The sequence below is a fragment of the Bos indicus x Bos taurus genome, chromosome 6 (genome assembly GCF_003369695.1).
Source record: "Bos indicus x Bos taurus breed Angus x Brahman F1 hybrid chromosome 6, Bos_hybrid_MaternalHap_v2.0, whole genome shotgun sequence".
In the NCBI taxonomy this organism is placed as follows: Eukaryota; Metazoa; Chordata; class Mammalia; order Artiodactyla; family Bovidae; genus Bos; species Bos indicus x Bos taurus.
This window is the reverse complement of record NC_040081.1, coordinates 20,785,966-20,808,229: the sequence shown is the minus strand read 5'-3', so window position 1 is coordinate 20,808,229 and position 22,264 is coordinate 20,785,966.

The window sequence follows — 22,264 nt, the reverse complement described above, 5'->3', positions numbered from 1 at the left end:
TTAATAATTTTTACCTTTTGTTACATTTCTCATTTTATTCATGTATTGTTTTTCTGATTTTGTTCCATTGTCTGTCTGTCTTGTAGCTCATTGAACTTTCTTAAAACAACTTTCTCTACGAGACAAATTGCAGGTCTTCATGCCTTTGTGGTTGGTTTCTGGAAGAGTATCATGATTCTTTGGTATTGTCATGTTTCTTTGATTCTTTTCATGTTCCCTAAATTTTCGTGTTGCTATTTTCACATTTGAAGTGACTGTCACTTCCTCTAGTTTTCACTAACAGACTTAGGGAGAAAAAACCTTCCATTGGCCCTTTTAGGAATTCTGAGGCTTTCCTCGGGTCTTCTATGGATACACCTACTTCACACGTCTTGCTCCCTCTTGTGACAGAATTTTTAAACTTGGATGCCTTCTCTGGATTCTGCAAGGCACCAGGCTTCATATTGACAGAATTCCCTCATTTTCTCAAGGGCAGAGATAAATTTTGTGATTTCTCTAGCCCACAGTTTTGGCTGGTTTTCTGCTCATTCTACTAGTTGTCTGCTTAAGCCCACTCTCACCATTGTTGATGTGTACTCGGAGAACTGGCCATAATGTGTGTGTCATGGTGGTGGTGTACAGAATGCTAAGACTGCACATTGGTTTGCTGGGGTGATCCATGAGTAAGTCTTCCTACCCACTCATGGGTGATTTTCGTGATAGAGTCCATGATGCAGTCAGGAGAGTCTATCTTCTTTTAAAACTCTTCCTCTTACTCTATCTAATACATCCAAACTTGTATTTCTTGCTCCAATAGTGTGCTGAAACGTTTACCCTGAAAACTTGGACTTCATAAAGCCTTTCTCATCTGTTGGTGGCTGTCTAAGACAATGTTCTTTAGGGGCTTCCAGACCATGGACAGGAGATGCTGGAGCCAGTTAATGGGCCAGTTTGGTGTCCAAAGTCAAGACAAAGTTTTGCATGCCTATTACTCAATGCATAATTGAGTGTGACTTTTCCTAGATCCTTTTTCTATGGTACTGGATCCCACAGCTTCCATAAAGGCACTTTGGACCACAGATGGATGACAAATTGTTGCTGTTGGGCATACAATGAGGGACATCTTATTCAGCCATCCAGCTGACATTATACCTTTAATGCCTCATTTTAAAGTACTTTCAAATAATAGAATGTTTTTGCCTGCCTCGGCTGTTATAACAAATACCATAAACTGGGTGGCTTAAACAACAAGAATTTGTTTCTCAAACTTCTGAAGGTTGGGAGGCCCAAGATCAAGGTGCCAGCATGTTTAGTAACTAACAAGAACCCTCTTTTGTGATTTGCAGAAGGTTTCCTTTTTGCTGTGTTTTTACACGTTGGAGACTGAGAGGGCTCTGGTCCTTTTCTTTCTTATAAGGGTACTAATCTCATCATCAGGGTTTCATCCTTATGACCTCATCTAAACCTTGCTACTTGCCAAAAGTCCCAAGTCCAAATACCATAACTTTGCAAATGAGGGCTTAGTATATGAATGATGTAGGAACACAAACATTCAGCCCATTGCATAGGAAAAAATGTCAGCCATCACCATTCATCTAGAATGCTTTCTAGAAGATAAGCAGTTTCCTCTTACCCAGGGAACGTTGTTGGTCTACTTCATTTTAGACCTCTGTAGCACACAACACTGCTAGCCAAGGCCATCTGAATATGAAAAGAAAAAAAAAGGTATTAGCAGGGTTAGGATGAACATGGCAGGAATCAGAAACTAAAATGGGCAGTGTCATTGGCAAGTGGGTAGCCATACTAGCAGAGGTACTCTATCCTGCTGGTGTTCTTTGTTCCTCCTCCTTTATGAGTACTATACATTATGTTTCAGTTACATATTGACACACTAAAGCTGCTTACCAAACCATTCTAAAAGCTAAAAGTGGTTAAAACAACACTAATCTGGGTTTTTTCTCATAGACCTGCAGGTCAGATCACCTAATCTAGACTGGACCCAACTACATGGCTCTGCTTCAAGCTGTAGGTCTGGTTGGCTTGATTCACTCAGTTCATTCTGACTGAAGGGGCAGCAGGGATACTCTTCATGGAGATGGCAGATGTACAGAGAAGGATAGGACAAAAATAATAATTCCACTTGAGGTCAAGGTTCAGAATAGGCATACTGTCACTACCCTCTGCAAGCAATTGGACAATGCAAGACATATGCCTAAGGTCAAAATCAAGGCATAGGAAAGAACACTATGTCCAGATTAGGTCATGACAAAAAGGTGGATGTGGAAAGGGATGAAAAATGGGATACAAAATTTCAATCTACTGTAATCTACACTCTGGCCAAAATTATTTCATTTGCAAGCTACCCTCCCCTTCCCCCACCACCAATGCCAAAATAAAACAACAAAAACAAAATCTCACCCTCTTCCCAGAGTCATTAAAAGCCTTGTGCCACAGGACATTAGGCTCAAAGTTCGGGATTTTATAATCAACATCAATCCACATGAAGTCCTTTTTGATCTGGAAACCTATGAACTAAAATGGCAAGTTGTTTCCTCTAAACACAGCACATACTGCTGGAACAGTGAAAGAATAATTGCGACAAGCAGTCCTATTTGAAAAGAGGAAAGGAAGAATGAGACACAGGTATATAGTACACACTGGCTGTAATAAATTATGAAATCCACTGGACAATCCCACTAGACTTCCCTGGCGGCTCAGGTGGTAAAGTGTCTGCCGACAATGAGGGAGACCCAGGTTCAATCTCTGGGTTGGGAAGATCTCCTGGAGAAGGAAATGGCAACCCACTCCAGTTTTCTTGCCTGGAAAATCCCACGTCTGGAGGAGCCTGGTAGTCTACAGCCCATGGGGTCGCAAAGAGTCGGACACAACAGAACGACTTCACTTTCACTGGACAATTCTTGCCAGGTACACCCTTTTGAGAGGTAGGATGTGGTCCTAGGTAGGTCCCGATTCTGCTTCCAGGAGGTAGTTACCCAGTCAGTCACTTTCCTGGTTTGTTAGTCTATCCTCTTCAATGTTCTTTTCCCTCAAGTATCTTCTTTGGCCATTTCTGAAAATAACTTTGTCTCAAATGCCCTTCATGGAAGCCAAACAACTTTCTCATGCTCTCCCCTGCTGAAGACAGTTGAGGACTTAGAGGTTTACATTTCCAGGAGGATTTCAGTATTTTGTTAATCAAATATCTCAAAAAATTCTGGATCTTCTATTTTTTTTTTCCAGTGTATGTCATGGATCCCAAAACAGTCATAATTTTCTTGAATGTGCATTTTTTCCTACTCTTAATCTTGGACACAGTAGGTTTCTGTCAGACTACATCAGTAAACTTTTTCAATGTGACTGGCTTCCTATGTAGAAATGTTTTGTTCTATGATTAAAAATAATTGCTTCTAAGGATCAAAACCCAAAGTATCTACCAATTATAAAATAATCATCTGAAAAGAAATTACCTGATTCTTTTGTATGATTCAAAATGAATTTGTTAAAAATTAAGTTTGCCAGATTTGTATAAAATTCCTATCAGTGTTTTTATATGCTATTTAAAAAACAATTTAAAAACAGGCTCTTTTTATCTAGAGAGTCTTTCTTTAGATGCCCTCTTTTAGGGCTGGAAGAGATCTTCTAGGCACCACCTAACGCTTTCAGAGACCTCAACAAATGCTCTGAGGGCCAAAAGAAATTGTTCTATGCCCCCAGGCTATATGCTAATATTGATTTAATCTTTGCTCCTATTTTGTGTCTTAATCTGAGAATCTTTAACTGGTTGCAAAGCTGAGAAGGAAGAACAGTTTAATTTTTAAAGCCAGAAATATCTGGATTTATAACATGCTGCTTACAAATTGATAAATTATCTGATCTAATTTCTTTTTTTATAGAAACATAATATATGCAGGTTAAAGAGATTAGCTCACACTTTTTATATTTTTCTTATAAATCATCTTGGCCACATCTACAGTTTGGTGAGGTGCATTTTTATCTTCCAAGTTATGGGAGGTAAAGCTTAAATGTTTTTGCCTCTTCCTAGTATGTCATTATTTTTCTAGATGTATATTTTTACTTTATTGAAGTATAGTTGATTTACAGTGTTAATCCCTGCTGTACAGCAAAGTGACTCAATATAGTATATATATATACTTTTTCATATTCATTTCCATTATGGTGGATCCTAGGAAATAGAATATAGTTCCCTGTGATACACAGCAGGACCTTATTGTTTATCCATCCTATACATAATAGTTTGCATCTCAGATCAGATCAGATCAATTGCCCAGTCGTGTCCGACTCTTTGTGACCCCATGAATCGCAGCACGCCAGGCCTCCCTGTCCATCACCAACTCCCGGAGTTCACTCAGACTCATGTCCATCGAGTCAGTCATGCCATCCAGCCATCTCATCCTCTGTCGTCCCCTTCTCCTCCTGCCCCCAATCCCTCCCAGCATCAGAGTCTTTTCCAATGAGTCAACTCTTCGCATGAGGTGGCCAAAGTACTGGAGTTTCAGCTTTAGCATCAGTCCTTCCAAAGAAATCCCAGGGCTGATCTCCTTCAGAATGGACTGGTTGGATCTGCTTGCAGTCCAAGGGACTCTGAAGAGTCTTCTCCAACACCACAGTTCAAAAGCATCAATTCTTCGGCACTCAGCCTTCTTCACAGTCCAACTCTCACATCCATACATGACCACAGGAAAAACCACAGCCTTGACTAGACGAACCTTTGTTGGCAAGTAATGTCTCTGCTTTTGAATATGCTATCTAGGTTGGTCATTACTCCTTCCAAGGAGTAAGCGTCTTTTAATTTCATGGCTGCAGTCACCATCTGTAGTGATTTTGGAGCCCCCCAAAATAAAGTCTGACACTGTTTCCACTGTTTCCCCATCTATTTCCCATGAAGTGATGGGACCAGATGCCATGATCTTCGTTTTCTGAATGTTGAGCTTTAAGCCAACTTTTTCAGTCTCCACTTTCACTTTCATCAAGAGGCTTTTGAGTTCCTCTTCACTTTCTGCCATAAGGGTGGTGTCATCTGCATATCTGAGGTTATTGATATTTCTCCCAGCAATCTTGATTCCAGCTTGTGTTTCTTCCAGTCCAGCGTTTCTCATGATGTACTCTGCATATAAGTTATATAAACAGGATGACAATATACAGCCTTGACAAACTCCTTTTCCTTTTTGGAACCAGTCTGTTGTTTCATGTCCAGTTCTAACTGTTGCTTCCTGACCTGCATACAAATTTCTCAAGAGGCAGATCAGGTGGTCTGATATTCCCATCTCTTTCAGAATTTTCCACAGTTTATTGTGATGCACATAGTCAAAGGCTTTGGCATAGTCAATAAAGCAGAAATAGATGTTTTCTGGAACTCTCTTGCTTTTTCCATGATCCAGAGGATGTTGGCAATTTGATCTCTGGTTCCTCTGCTACTAATCTAAAACTGTAGTCCTTTCTTCCCCCTACCCACCACCTTCACAACCAAAAGCCTACTATATCTGTGAGTTCTGTTTCTGTTTCATAGGTATGTTCATTTTTTGTATTTTAGGTTTCACATATAAGTGATAAATGGACTTCTCTTTATTTCTGATTTACTTCACTTAGTATAATAATCTCTAGTTGCATCCATGTTACTGCAGATGGCATTGTTTTTTTCTTTTTATGGCTCACTAGTACTCCATTGTGTAATATATATGTACTACATCTTCTATTTCCATTCATAGAATGGAAATAGACATTTAATTTGTTTCCATGTTTTGGCTATTGTAAATAGTGCTGCTAAGAATGTAGGGGTGCCTGTATCTTTTCAAATTATAGGTTTTTATGAGTATATGCCCAGGAGTGGGATTGCTGAATCATATAGCAACTCTATTTTTAGTTTTTTGAGGAACCTACATACATTCTCCATAGTGGCTGCACCAATTTACATTCCCACCAACAGTGTAAGAGGGTTCCCTTTTTTTCACACTCTTTTCAGTGTTTATTACTTGTAGGCTTTTTAATGATGGCCATTCTGACTGTTATAAGCTGATAACTCATTGTAGTTTTGATTTTCATTTCTCTAATAATTAGTGGCAATGAGCATCCTTTCATGTGTCTCTTGGCCATCTGTATGTCTTCATTAGAAAATTGTCTATTTTTGTCTTCTGCCCATTTTTAATTGGATTTTTTCATTATTAAATTGTATGAGCTTTTTTTTGTTTGTATATTTTGGAAATTAAGCCCTTGTTGATCACATCATTTACAAATATTTTCTCCCAGTCTGTAGGCTGGCCTTTCATTTTGTTTATGGTTTCCTTTGCTGTGCCAAAGCTTATAAGTTTAACTGGGTTCCATTTGTTTATTTTTGCTTTTGTTTCTATTGCCTTGGGAGACTGACCTAGTAAAAAAATATTAGTAGGATTTATGTCAGAGAATGTTTTGCCTAGGAGTTTTATGGTGTCTTGTCTAATATTTAAAATTTTTAAACCATTCTGAGTTTGTGTATGGTATGAGGGTCTGTTCTAACTTCATTGATTTACATGTAGCTATCTAACTTTCCCAACCCCACTTGCTGAAAAGACTGTCTTTTCTCCATTGTATATTCTTACCTCCTTTGTTAAATATTAATTGTCCATAAGTGTGCAGGTTTATTTCTGAGCTGTCTATTCTTTTTTATTGATCCATATGTCTGTTTTTGTGCCAATAGCATATTGTTTTGATTACCATAGCTTTGTTGTTTTGTTTGAAGTCTGAGAAGTTTAAGTCTCCTGCTTTGTTCTTTTCCCTCATGATTGCTTTGACAGTTCTGTGTCTTTTATAGTTCCATACAAATTTTAGGGTTATTTGCTCTAGTTCGGTGAGAAATGTCTTATATAATTTGATAGGGATCACATTGAATCTGTAGATTGCTTTGGGTAGTATGGCCATTTTAACAATTCTTCCAGGCTAAGAGCATGGGATATCTCTTCAGTTCGTTCAATCATCTTCAATTTATTAATGTATTGTGGTTTTCGTCATATAAGTCTTTCACCTCCTTGATATTATTCCTAAGTATTTTTTATGATGTCTTAAAAAGGATTGTTTGCATTTCTTTTCTGATATTTCATCTTTAGTGTAAAGAAATGCAATGGGTTTCTGTATATTAATCTTGTATCCTGCTACTTTGCTGAATTCATTGATCAATTCTAATAGTTTTGTGTGTGGAGTCTTCAGGGATATTATATGTGTATATATGTGTGTGTGTGTGTGTGTGTGTATACATAGTATGTCATCTGTGTATAATGAGAATTTTACCTCTTCCCTACCAATTTGAATACTTTTTATTTCTTGTCTGGCTGCAGTGGCTAGGATTTCCAATACTGTATTGAAGAAAAGTGGTGAGAGAGGGTGTCCTTTTCTTGTTTCAGATTTTAGTGGGAAGGCTTTCAGTTTTTCAACTTTTTTTCAACTTCCCTGGTGGCTCAGATGGTAAAGCGTCTACCTATAATGCGGGAGACCTAGGTTCAATCCCTGGGTTGGGAAGATCCCCTGGAGAAGGAAATGGCAACCCACTTCAGTATTTTTGCCTGGAAAATCCCATGGACGGAAGAGCTTGGTAGGCTACAGTCAATGGGGTCGCAAAGAGTCGGATACGACCAAGCGACTTACTTTTCAGTTTTTCACCATTGAGTATTATATTGGCTATGGATTTGTCATAAATAATTTTCTCTGCATATATTGAGCTGATCATGTGGTTTTTTTGTCTTGTCTTTTGTTGATGTGCTGTATTACATTGACTTTTGCATATGTTGAACCATTCTTGTGACCCTGGGATGAATCCAACTTGGTCGTCTGATCTTTTTTACGTGTTATTGGATTTATTTTGCTAATATTTTTGTATGTATATTCATCAAACACATTGGCCTGTAATTTTCTTTTTGGTAGTGTCTTTGTCTGGTTTTGGTATCAGGGTAATGGTGGCTTCATAGAATGTTTTTGGGAATGTTTCTTCCTCTTTAGTCTTTTGGAAGAGTTGATAAGGATTGGTATAAATTTTTCTTTGTATGCTTAAATAGAATTCTCCAGTGAAGCTATCTGGTCCTGGACTTTTATTTGTAGGAGGGTTTTCTTTCTTTCTTTCTTTTTTTAAATTAGAAATTCTACTTCATTTCTAGTGAACAGTCTTTTCAAGTTATCTGTTTCTTCTTGATTCAGTTTTGGTAGGCTCTATGTTTGTAGAAAGTTGTCCATTTAGATTATTAAATTTTTTGGCATATAATTGTTCATTGTATTCTCTTATGGATTTTTGTATTTCTGCAATATCAGTTATGATTTCTCCTCTTGCATTTCTTAATTTATTTATTTAGGTCTTCCTCTTTTTCATTCTTAGTGAGCCTGGCTAGAGGTAAGTTTTGTTTCAAAGAACCAACTCTTGGTTTTATTGTTTTTTTTTTTTCTATTTTATTTTATTTCCTGTATAGTCTTTATTATATTCTTTCTCCTGCTGACTTTAGGTTTTTTTGGTTCTCCTTTTTCTTGTTCTTTTATGTGGTAGATTCGGGTTTTATGAGGGTGTTTTTCTTGCTTCTTAAAGAAGGCCTGTATCACTATTAATTTCTAAGAACTGTTTTTGCTGCATCCCATAGATTTTATATAGTTTTGTTTTCATTGGCATTTTATACTTTTCATCCCTTTGCTGTTCATTGTAGTTATCATCACTTTCACAGGAAGTTTTAGATTTTTTTTTTTAGTCTGTATACTGGCTTATTGAAGTCTTTTACTTGCTAATTGTGATTTTCTCTTTCCTATTCTTATTTTCTAGAGAAGATGTTTAAAATTTCCTTCAGGATAGGTTTAGAATTGCTAAATTCTTTTAGTTTTGCTTTCCTGAGAAATTCTTATCTCTTTTCTATTATAGATGATAATCTTGATGGGTAGAGTCCTAGGTTGCATAATTTTCCCTTTCAGGACTTTGAATATATCTTGTTACTCCCTTTTGGCCTGTAACATTTCTGTGGAAAAATCAGCTAATAGCCCTAGGGGAAATTCCTTTGTAATTAGCTCTTTTTCTCTTACTGTCTTTAGAATCATCTCTTTAACTTTTGACACTTTAATAATATCTTGGTGTAGGTCTGTTTGGATTTTTCTTGAGACCCTCTGTACTTCCTGTTCCTGAATATCTGTTTCCTTCCTTAGGTTTGGGAAGTTTTCAGCCATAATTTCTTTAAATACATTTTCAAACCCATTTTCCCTTTCTTCTCCTTCTCAGTTCAGTTCAGTTCAGTTGCTCAGTCGTGTCCGACTCTGCGATCCCATGAATCGCAGCACGCCAGGCCTCCCTGTCCATCACCAACTCCCAGAGTTCACTCAGACTCACGTCCATCGAGTCAGTGATGTCATCCAGCCATCTCATCCTCCGTCATTCCCATCTCCTCCTGCCCCCAATCCCTCCCAGCATCAGAGTCTTTTCCAATGAGTCAACTCTTCGCATGAGGTGGCCAAAGTACTGGAGTTTCAGCTTTAGCATCAGTCCTTCCAAAGAAATCCCAGGGCTGATCTCCTTCAGAATGGACTGGTTGGATCTGCTTGCAGTCCAAGGGACTCTCAAGAGTCTTCTCCAACACCACAGTTCAAAAGCATCAATTCTTCGGTGCTCAGCCTTCTTCACAGTCCAACTCTCACATCCATACATGACCACAGGAAAAACCATAGCCTTGACTAGACGAACCTTTGTTGGCAAGTAATGTCTCTGCTTTTGAATATGCTATCTAGGTTGGTCATAACTTTCCTTCCAAGGAATAAGCGTCTTTTAATTTCATGGCTGCAGTCACCATCTGCAGTGATTTTGGAGCCCAGAAAAATAAAGTCTGACACTGTTTCCACTGTTTCCCCATCTATTTGCCATGAAGTGATGGGACCAGATGCCATGATCTTAGTTTTCTGAATGTTGAGCTTTAAGCCAACTTTCTCACTCTCCTCTTTCACTTTCATCAAGAGGCTTTTTAGTTCCTCTTCACTTTCTGCCATAAGGGTGGTGTCATCTGCATATCAGGTTATTGATATTTCTTCTGGCAATCTAGCTTGGCATGCTTTAATTATTCCATAGGTCTCTTATATTTATTTTACTGTTTTTTAAATTTGTTTTTTTGTTTGCTGTTCTAATTGGGTAATTTACACTATTCTATCTTTCAGATCATTTATTCTTTCTTCTGCATTATTTATTCTACTATTTGCCTTTTGTTCAGCTTTCCTCTCTGCAAATGAATTTTATAATTTTTCTTGGCTTCTCCTTAGAGTTTCTAGTTCCTTTTTATGGTACTCTACATTCATTTAATTCCTAATTGCTTCAGTATTTTCATTATCTCTTCAGTCTATCTGAAGAGGTCTATTTCATTGTTTATTCTTTCAGGGCAATTCTCTTAATCTTTTAATTGGAAGTGGTTCCTCTACTGCAGGGGTTCCCTGGTGGCTCAGAGGTTGAAGAGTCTGCCTGTAATGTGGGTTTGATCCCTGGGTTGGGAAGATCCATGGAGAAGGAAATGGCAACCCTCTCCAGTACTCTTGCCTGGAGAATCCCATGGACGGAGGAACCTGATGGGCTACAGTCCATGAGGTCTCACAGAGTCGGACACGACTGAGTGACTTCACTTACTTACTTACTTACTTACCTCTGCTGCTGCTGGTAAGTCACTTCAGTGACTTTTCCTTCTCCAATGCATGAAAGTGAAAAGTGAAGTGAAGTCGCTCAGTCGTGTCCGACTCTTAGCGACCCCATGGTCTGCAGCCTACCAGGCTCCTCTGTCCATGGGATTTTCCAGGCAAGAGTACTGGAGTGGGATGCCATTGCCTTCTCTGTACTTACCTCGACTTTTATATTTGTCTTGCTCTGTGGGTTTAGGAGAGAACTCTACTGTTGTCTGGGAGGGCTGTTTTTATGTGGCAACATTCCTCTGTAACCAGTGTGGGTTTAATATTTTATGGTGCAAGGGCTGTTTTTGGTATGGATGCCTGTCACCTCTTTCCTCACTGTATGCTGCCCATAATCCCCTTGATAGGAGGTGTAACTGGTGTTGTGGTGACCAGAGCCAGTGGCATCTCCTCTTTGCTCTGTGATTGTCACTGCCCTGTCAAGGGCAGGGTCTGCTCCCTGGTTGTTGGAGTATAAGCCCCTGGTCTGATTCTGAGCTGTATTGTGAGTAGCCAGGACTGGATTGGAGTGCTCCCACTGGGAGAGGGGCTAGTGAGTATTCCTCTGCTGGAGCTGTTCACTGGTGAGTGTACTGAGTCACCTGTCACCCGTTGTGTGAGCTCACAGAGTACACTGTTGCTGGCACTGCCCTCAGCTCTGCCTCAACCGTGGGAATGCCAGTAATCAGCTCTGATGCTCCTCAGGCAGTTTTCATAACGCCACCAAAGCAGATTCATTGAAATCAGGTTCTAGGAGTACAGTAATCATGCACCTGGACCTGTTGTGGGAGCTGCGAAGCAGCTCAGATCCTGGCCTGGCCCTGCCCCTGCATATACACACCAATAAAGCTCACAGCTGCTAAGGGCAGACCCATCCCAGCTGTAGGAGCACCCATGGCTCAGGTGTCCCACAGACACTGAACTCACACAGCTCGTGGCAAAGGTGTAAGTCCATGGCTTATACAGCCATGGGGAGAGAATTCAGCCCTACTTCCCAAGTTGTGCAGTCCCTGGGGCTTAGCTGTGTCCTCAACCCTGCCTCTGCAAGTGGGTAACCCACTAGTGTTTGTTCCCAGACACCACCAAGGAGAAGGGGGAGCTGTTGAATGGAGAAAGAGGCTGCAGTGGCTTCCTTGTCCTTCATGTGCCACTTAATAATAGCGCTTCATTTCTATGGCAGCCCAGGCTTCCTCCACAAATACTCCTGATTGTGTAGTACCACTCTCCAGCCCCTTCAGGCTGTCTTCATGCAGCCAACACAAGTTCTCTCTCTGGGTCTGTCCTCTAAACCCCGAGTTTCAATACCCAGCTACCACCTGTAAGAGTGGACACAAATTTCAAGCTGGGGAATGGGTGCAGGGGCATAGAGCATCTGTAAGTGTCTCTGCCACAAACTAGTTGTTGCATTCTCCTCTGAGCCTCTGAAGTGGACTTTCTGTCCCAACTGATCTCTCTACTGGTGAGGGGGCTTCTCAGAATTCAGGGAACTTCCCTCTTTTTCCTGTTCCCTCCTGTGGGTGCAGGTCTTGTCCTTCTTGCTTCCCCGCCACCCCCCACCCCATTTCACCCTACCTGGTTACATGGAGATCTTTCTTGTCCTTTCAGGTGTTTGAGGTTTTCTGCTAGTGTTCAGTAGGTGTTCTCTGAGAATTGTTTCATTTATCAGATCAGATCAGATCAGTCGCTCAGTCGTGTCCGACTCTTTGCGACCCCATGAATCGCAGCACACCAGGCCTCCCTGTCCATCACCAACTCCCAGAGTTCACTCAGACTCACGTCCATCGAGTCAGTGATGCCATCCAACCATCTCATCCTCTGTCGTCCCCTTCTCCTCTTGCCCCCAGTCCCTCCCAGCATCAGAGCCTTTTCCAATGAGTCAACTCTTCACATCAGGTGGCCAAAGTACTGGAGTTTCAGCTTTAGCATCAGTCCTCCCAAAGAAATCTCAGGGCTGATCTCCTTCAAATTGGACTGGTTGGATCTCCTTGCAGTCCAAGGGACTCTCAAGAGTCTTCTCCAACACCACAGTTCAAAAGCATCAATTCTTTGGCATTCAGCCTTCTTCACAGTCCAACTCTCACATCCATACATGACCACAGGAAAAACCATAGCCTTGACTAGACGGACCTTTGTTGGCAAAGTAATGTCTCTGCTTTTGAATATGCTATCTAGGTTGGTCATAACTTTCCTTCCAAGGAGTAAGTGTCTTTTAATTTCATGGCTGCTGTCACCATCTGCAGTGATTTTGGAGCCCAGAAAAATAAAGTCTGACACTGTTTCCACTGTTTCCCCATCTATTGCCCATGAAGTGATGGGACCGGATGCCATGATCTTCGTTTTCTGAATGTTGAGCTTTAAGCCAACTTTTTCACTCTCCACTTTCACTTTCATCAAGAGGCTTTTGAGTTCCTCTTCACTTTCTGCCATAAGGGTGGTGTCATCTGCATATCTGAGGTGATTGATATTTCTCCCGGCAATCTTGATTCCAGCTTGTGTTTCTTCCAGTTGTTTCATTTTTAGGTGTATTTTTTAATTAATTAGCTGAAATGTTTAACTTTATTTTATATTGGAGTATAGCTGATTAACAATGTTGTGATAGTTTCAGGTGGACAGCAAAGGGACTCAGTCATACATATACATGTGTTCCTTCTCCCCTAAACTTCCCTCCTATCCAGGTTTCCATATAAAATTGAGCAGACTTTCCTGGGCTATATAATAGATGCTTCTTGGTTATCCACTTTAAATACAACAGCATGTACATGTCCATCCTAAACTCCCTAACTATCCCTTCCCACATCTCTCACCTACTGGTAACCGTAAATTCATTCTCTAAGTCTGTGAATCTATTTTGTAAATAAATTTATCTGTATCACTTCTTTCTGGATTCTGCATTTGAAGGATAACAGATGGTATTTCTTTTTCTTACTATACTCAGTATAGCAATCTTTAGATCCATCTATGTTGCTGCAAATGGCGTTATTTATTTCTTTTCTATGGCTGAGTAATATTCCATTGTATACACGTATTTTTGATGTATTTGTAGGAGGAGGTGAGTTCCAGATCCTTCTATTCCACTATCTTGATGAGAGCTCAGTCAGATATTTTTCAACTTCCTTACTATTTTCTCAGCCTTCACTTACTACTCAGTTCCAAATTCAAGGCATGTATTTCATGTTTTACTTACATCTGCACTCTACTTCAGTACCAAGTTTGTATCAGTTAATTATTACCACAATGTGGCTGCTGAACAAACAACCTCAACTCAGGAACGAGAGAACAATTTATTCTCAGATGTGAGGTTGGGCACAGCCTGGCGGCTCCTGCATTTAAGCAGTAGGTCCAGCTAATCCTGATTCGTTGTTCAGGTCTACTCCACATGTGATCATTTCAGGTCTCTGGCTGAAGGAATAATAGCTACCCAGGGAAGTTTTTATTATGATAGTGGTGGAGCTACAGAGAGAATAGTGGAACTCTTGAGGCTCTTACCACCTATTCTTGGAACTGGCATTTTGTTACTTCTTACCCCACCTGCCATTGACTAAAGAAGACCTGTAGCTGAGCCTAAAGTCCAATAAAAGCAACAACAAAAATCCAACACCCTTGATGAAACCATGGCAGGATATCCATGCAGGGAAGGACTGGGTATATGAAATTACTGTAAACAATTTTATGTATCTCACTTTGAGAGCCCTGAATAGCCCTGCCTGCCACCAAGACTTTATAAGTAGGGCCAACACAAAGAGCATCTGCTTCTTTATTTGTTGTTGTTCAGTTGCTCAGTTGTGTCCAACTCTGTGACCCCGTGGACTGTAGCACATCAGGCTTCCCTGTCCTTCACCATCTCCCAGAGTTTGCTCAAATTCATGTCCATTGAGTTGGTGATGCCATCCAACCATCTCATCCTCTATTGTCCCCTTCTCCTGCCTTCAATCTTTCCCAGCATCAGGGTCTTTTCAAATGAGTCAGTTCTTCGCATCAGGTGGCCAAAGTATTGGAGTTTCACTTCAACATCAGTCCTTCCAATGAATATTCAGGATTGATTTCCTTTAGGATTGACTGGTTTGATCTCCTTGCAGTCCAAGGGACTCTCAAGAGTCTTCTTCACCACCACAGTTCAAAAGCATCAGTTCTTCGGCACTCAGTCTTCTTTATGGTCCAACTGTTACATTCATACATGACTACTGGAAAAACCATAGCTTTGACTATATGGACCTTTGTGGGCAAGGTAATGTCTCTGCTTTTTAATATAATGTCTAGGTTTGTCATAGCTTTTCTTCCAAGGAGCCAGCATCTTTTAATTTCATTGCTGCAGTCACTGTCTGATTTGGAGCCCAAGAAAATAAAACCTGTCACTGTTTCCATTGTTTCCCCATCTATTTGCCATAAAGTGATGGAACCAGATGCTATGATCTTCATTTTTTGAATGTTGAGTTTTAAGCCATCTTTTTTCACTCTCCTCTTTCACCTTCATCAAGAGGCTTCTTTATTGCTGAATCCTTAATTCTAAAATTATAATCAGTTAGTTTATCATTATTCTGTAGTTTCCAGTTTGACACTGGAAAACAAGTATATGTTATTGTCAGTTCAATCTGAAAAATACCTTCTGTTACTTAGTCATTTTTATAATGGATGAACAAAATACTAACTCATGATGAAAGTTAACACCCCCTTTCTTATTGTCACAGTACTAGAACTGTCACTAGATCTTCAATGTCATCTGCAATCACTTGGTTTATATTAAGTCCCACATCATCCTTCATAAATGTCCACAGATTTTTGAGAGAGTAAAGCACTGTATATTCCCATTGTTCAAATTTTTACACACTTTGATCTGAGAATCTACTTAGGCCATCTGAGAATCCGTTTAGATTGTGCATTGACAATCTTAGTTGAATGGCCTATGGCACAAATTTTCTCATTGTTCACCTTAGTATTTGGTAATTTTTACTCTGCCATCTAACACCAAAATCCAGCAACTCACTAAGAAATAACATGTTTTAAATTTTGAGTTATTACTGATGCTGAAGCTCCAATACTGTGGCCACCTGATGCAAAGAACTGCCTCATTGGAAAAGGCCCTGATGCTGGGAAAGATTGGAAGCAGGAAGAGAAGGAGACGGCAGAGGATGAGATAGTTGGATGGCATCACCGACTCAATGGACATGGGTTTGAGCAAGCTCTGGGTGTTGGTGAAGGACAGGGAAGCCTGTTGTGCTGCAGTCCATGGGGTCACAAAGAGTCGGACATGACTGAGTGACTGAACTGAACTGAAATTTTGAGTACTATCTAAAGGTATATTCTAGTGCATTTACTCAGAGCACAATAATGTATATTCATCTGTATTTTGGAAAATATGTTTATATTACCATAAAAAGGTGTAAAGGAGCTACCTAACTTGAAAAATGTTACCATTAATAAGTAGCTCTTTTCTAATCCAATTCTGTCATCATGTGTTTTATTACATTATTCAAATTACCTAATTCCTTGGGTTTGGAAGAGTAATTCATATAAGAATAACATACTTGGAATAAATTGTACAAAAGTGTAATTCTAAAAAAGTTGAGAGAAAGTAAAGGAGATGGAAATAGATGGAAAAATAAAACAGTTGTACAGACTGAAAAATCCGTATTTTTAAGATGTCCATTTTTCCAAAGTGGATCAATATATTTGGTGTAATCCCAATCACACTTCTAGCAGGCTTTTTTGGAAAACAGCAAGCCAATTCACAGAGTATGATGCTTAAATATGCGGTAGTATAGAGTGTTGATTTAGGACTCATCCTAAGACTCAGACTCTCGGCTGTACCAGCTTCTATCTCTATGTGTCACTTTTGACAAAATAGTTTTACAACTCACTGTGATATTTGCTTTGTCTGAAATTTGGTATGTCTTCTCACTTTGTAAACAACATTTATAATTTTTCTGTAAATTGATATGTTGGTTGTTTTCAAATGGGCTACCAACTTTGTTCCATAACAGAGACAACATCAAACTCAGCTCTCTCTGAACTTTCATTCTCTCATTTCTATAGGCGATAGCAACAGTAACCCACCTCATAGAATTTCTGTGTAGATTAAATGAGATAATGCAAGCTACTTAGCAAAGTCCTTGGCACACAACAGAGATTCAAAAAATTGTGATTATCTAAAGGGAAGAAAGAACAATAGATGTGAATGAGAGCTGAATACAGCAATGCTTTTGTAACTCACACTATACTGGCTATGGAATGATTAAATGAGACCAGGTCTTGAGCCTCATATATGACTCGCATATGAAAAATGTCTTTTTTTTTTTTTAAAGACTATTTTGGGGTAAAGTAAGCCAGCTACCTGTGGTATATCAGCTCAAGCAAGAGGGACCACTATGAAGGAAAAGGAATAAGGGATTTATGATAGTACTTAGTGAATTCTGGGAGCTGGTAATGGCATCTATGAAAAGCCATTTCCAATGTTTAAGGAGAGCCAGAGTCACAGAATGTAATCAGGGCACACATTTAAAATAAAAAGCTGGGCATAAGATGGGTGAAAGCAAAGGAGAATTGGAATCTGAACCCACAAGACAAACTGAAACTGCCCACAACTATCTCTTACTGCATCTAAAACTGACCACACGGGAATCTGTATGTAAAGTTGGCATACTTGACCTCATAGCTCTGCACGTGCCTGGCCCAGGTCTCAGAGAAGCTGAGAATATCCAGTGCGGGTCAAAGAAGCTGCAGATCCAGCTGCTGCAGGACATCAACAAAGTATAACTGAAGATCAGCTTCAACATGTGCAAGTTGCAGCTATGTTTGAGGTCCTGCACTAACCTTCCAACCATTGCTGCTGCTTCACTTCCATCTTTCAAATCTTACATAAATTTTTTCATAGCTAACCCTAACTTGGAATCATATAGGAAAGAGAATTCTGGGAAATGTATTTTTCAGTAAGAGCATTTTTTTGTCCCTGTGGTAAATTACCACGTCTTACTTTTATCACTGAATATTAAACCCTGCCATAAACATATAAGAATAAATGCTTTGTATGAGTTTGAGATATTAAGAACAGTCATATATTGATAATTTATTCTATGTATTTAACTTTCATTGAACACTCATTATGTATCAGGGATATTTCTCATCACATTGTCACATTATCATAATAATCTTCACAACTGCATAGTAGTATATTCTCTTATTTACCATGATCTTCATTTAAAAATTAAGCTCAGACATAAAGTAACTACCAGAGAACCCAGAATACAAGGCAAAACGTGAATCTGAACATGGGTGACATCAAAATCTTTGATGTCAAAGTAGAGATGCATTTTCTACGGAATTACAGTTTTTTTTTTAAAAAAAGAACATCATGGTTAAAAATATTAAGAAAAAAATACCAAAAATTTTTGATGAGCTTGAACATGATAGTGGCAGGTAGATGGAAGCAATGAAAATTAGATGGTTTGAAAATAATGCACTTTAAAAAGGCATTAAATCCACAGAAAGAGTAAAAAGGTGTCGTCTTCCACATAGGTGAAAAATCCGTACTTTCGTTGGATGGTTGTCAAAAAGGTGATGATTATGTAATTGACAGGAAGACACCAACACATACAGACAAACGATATGAGTTCTCTTAATGCTGGTAAAATATATATATATATATTTCACTACAAACAGGCAGCTATACAAACCAGGGAAAATACCAGCACATCTGGACAGAAAGGCAAAGCCAAGCCCCCTGACCCTTAAAGTCCTCTCAAAACAGTCTTTCTATGTGGAGACTACCTAATCTGAGTAAGGATTCTGTCACATCTTTCAAACTGATTTGACTTATCATTCTCAAAGGTTTTGTAACTTCTAGCTCTTTGTAACTGTTATTGAAACTCTGGCTATGTGCTTGACTCCTCACCAGGTTCAAGAAATTTGTAAAAATCTCAGCACAGGTCTGAGTTGTATTTTCCCAGGTATAGCATGCCCCTAACCTTCCCAGGCTTCAGGATTGCGTGTGATCCGTTCTGCTAGGAGAGTTTTCATATCCAAAAAATGACTGGGTAGATAAAAGGAAATGATCTTACATGGAAACTAGGGCCTAATTTTGGTACAAAAAGATATTCTGTGATAGTGGGACTTCAAGAGACTGGAATGAGGATGAGAGAATCCCTGAGTTAAGCTTTTTAAAATATAAAATAGATCCTTTTCTCACTGGTTTGCTTTGTGATTCTAGATGTCTCAAAATATCTTCCAAAATTGTATTCAATCAAATTTTATTTAGCCATTTGTTTAGAAGATATTTACTGAGCACCCACCATATACCAGGTACTGCCAAGAGTATCAAAACATGGAGGACTTGATTACCTAGGTTTTAAGAGATCATAAAAAACTTTTGTGATAGACACCAAATAAAGTTACCAGACTTCTATAATTTGATACTTCCTCTTCCTTTGTAAGTAACATACCTATTTTCTATAAGCAATTTTCACAGATATATGTGTGGTTTCCTTGTTATGTTGGCTGCCAACGTGGATTCCATGTAGATCAAAACTTGGCCACCACAACATTCAGTTATTAGCAAATTATTCATAGAAAGAACATATTCAACACTGTGGAGAAATTGAAAAACTTATCTTTCTCAGTAAATATTTTAAATACCCTGACTAGCAATCAGGACTAGTAATTTTTGAATTTTTTGTTCAATCAAAATGTAGCAGTCAGGTTTTGTGAAATAATTATGAAGTTTGTGCTGACATGAAGACATTTGTGAGCATTTTATATTATTTTTCACCTTCCAGAGTATGTGCGCATGTTAAACCAAGTACCTGCCGTGCTCCACACACTTTACGGGTGTTGGTAATACTGCCCTTCTTGTTTTAATAACTTTCTGGGAACTTTTCTAGGTCTGTATTAAGGACTAACTAGATACTAGGTGCATCTTCCTTTCTTATGATTACTTTTCTCACTATTCATTCTAATAACATGGACATCTCCTGCTTTGAATTTCCCTCATCAAATTTATAAGCACAAAAAGAAATAGTTGCACAAGATCAACATCCAAAACAAAAAAGTAGTCTCTTGACTCATTGAAGGCAATTGCTTTCATTCACTTTAATTACTATTGGTATTTTCTTCCATATGCCTACGTATACATTGAGAAGTCTCTTGATTTTACAGTTTTAGTTATTATCTATTGAGGAGGTGAAAACATTCTTTATGTTTCCTCCATCTCTTCTCTATCCATGCGAGCCCTCGTGTGCATGCACGTGTACATACTCACACATATACACCACACCTCTCAGGTATCAACTTCCCCAAAGCTACATAATAATATTGGGTTATAATAATATTCAATTTTAACAATTTTAAAACTGCAACAATAGCACCATTGTTCAGCTGTATCATATTCTGTGATGCCTTTGCCTTATTTTACATCTACTTTTCCTTTTTTATAAAAAAAATTATAGAAGTTTCAGGTGTGCAGTGCTACAGTTCGACATCTGGAGACACAGCGCTAGAGAGATCACCAACACAAGTCTGGTTATCAGCTGTCACCATGGTTGACCCCCCTTCACCCATTTTTCCCTACCCTCAACCCCCTTCCCCTCTGGTAACTACTGATCTGTTCTCTATATCTATGAATTTGCTTTTGTTTGTTTTGGTTTTTTTTTTTTTTAATCCAAATAAGAGTGAAATCAGGAAATCAGTGTTCTCTTCATCCAGCTTACTGGTTTTTTTTTGTTTTTTTTTTTTTAACTTTTCTTTTTCTGTGTACTTCTCTCATCAAGGATTTCTAGTTTCATGAACCCCAGATCTGCCTCCTACTTTGCTTTCGCCCTTCTTTTGGTAAACACAGATTCTAGTAACTTCCTGAGAAGAGCAAATGGAAGGCAACTTTTCTGAGACCTTGCATGTCTGATGTTGTCTTGTAACACTTATTTTGATAATTCGACTGGGTGTGAGAATCCTGTGTAGAATTTCTAAGGCAATTCTACTTTTGTTTTCTGGTTTCCAGAGTTAATTTTGAGAAGTCTGAAGCTATTGTAATTCCCAATCCTTTTATGAAACCCATTCTCCGTTTTTTTGTATAAAGTTTTTGAATCACCTTTTTGGGCCCAGTTATGTGCTGGAATCTTATTAATTGTTCTTTTTAATCTGAAAACTATCCCCTTAAATTCTGGGAAATGTTTTCAAAGAATTAATTTAGTCAGTAATTTCTTAATTTTTCTCATTGTGTTTTTTTTTTTAAACTTCTATTCTTTGAATGTTAATCTGTAGTAAGCTCCTGAGTTTATCATCTTTCTCCCTCCTTTCTATATTTCCTCCCAATTTGGGGGAAATTTGCTCAATTTCATAATTTAATTCTTCATATGAATGTCTTGTTCCTGCAGTTATTTACATGGGCACCCTTATATTCTTTTCTCTTTTTTTTTTACAACCTCCTTTTCTTATTTGAAGGCTGCAACAATTTCATTATTTACTTGAAGATATAAATCATAATTTTTTTAACTTTTTTTTCTCTCTTGTTTTAAAATTATTCAAAGTTCTTTTTGTCTTTGGTTTATTTGTACTCTATCTCCCATGTTATGGGACATTCTTTCCCTATAAAATTATCATCCATCCATACTTCAGTTGAAGTGCTAAGAAGCTGCTCTGATCCTCTGTGCCTACAGGCTGGGCTTATATATTGGTTCTCTGAAACATAAGGTGATCAAGCTAAACAATTTTACCAGGAGATCTGAAATTCTCAATACCTCTAGGATGTTTTCTACCAAAAGGAATTATTTACTTTTCTAACTGGGATTTATAGTCTGGCTGCCACTCTTACTACTCAAGAGGGAAGGTATTCAGGATGTAGATTTTCATATAATCCCACTGTTTTCAGGATAAGACTCTCCACCTTCAGCTGTATTTCTTTGGTACAGACTCATCATGATTCCCTGGTAACTCAGTAGTAAAGAATCTGCCTGCAATGTAGGAGGCCCTGGTTTGATTCCTGGGTTAGGAAGCTCCCCTGGAGAAGGGATAGATACCCACTCCAGTATTCTTTGGCTTCCCTGGTGGCTCAGATGGTAAAGAATCTCCCTGCAATGTGGGAGACCTGGGACCTGGGTCCAATCCCTTGGTTGAGAAGATCCCCTGGAGGAGGGCATGGCAACCCACTCCAGTATTCTTGCCTGGAGAATCCCCATGGACAGAGGAGCCTGGTGGTCTGTAGTCCACAGGGTCACAAAGAATTGGACAAAACTGAGCATAGCACAGCACAGACTTAGACTCCTTATTTTCAAGCAGTCTAGGGGATGTCATGTAGCTTGGCTTCTAGGATGTAAAATGTGCCATAACTCTTGTAGCAGAAACACCCTGTCCAGACAGGAGCACGGTATTTTTGAGCAGAATTACAATGGACTCAAATCTATCCACTGAGAAAATAATGTCCTTAAATAGCTCTATATCACCAATTTTAAGTTCTGTAAGAACATGTTAGAAAGTTGCTAAATTAATATAAAATAATACCAGCAAATTCTACAATTACACAATGCAATGGACATCAAGCCACAAAAATACCATATTCTTTAAAACTTATCCTAAATCCCTCATCATGCCTCATAATTCTGTTTCCATGATCTCTGTGCTCCTGTAGCATGTGTTCCCAATTCCTACAACTTCA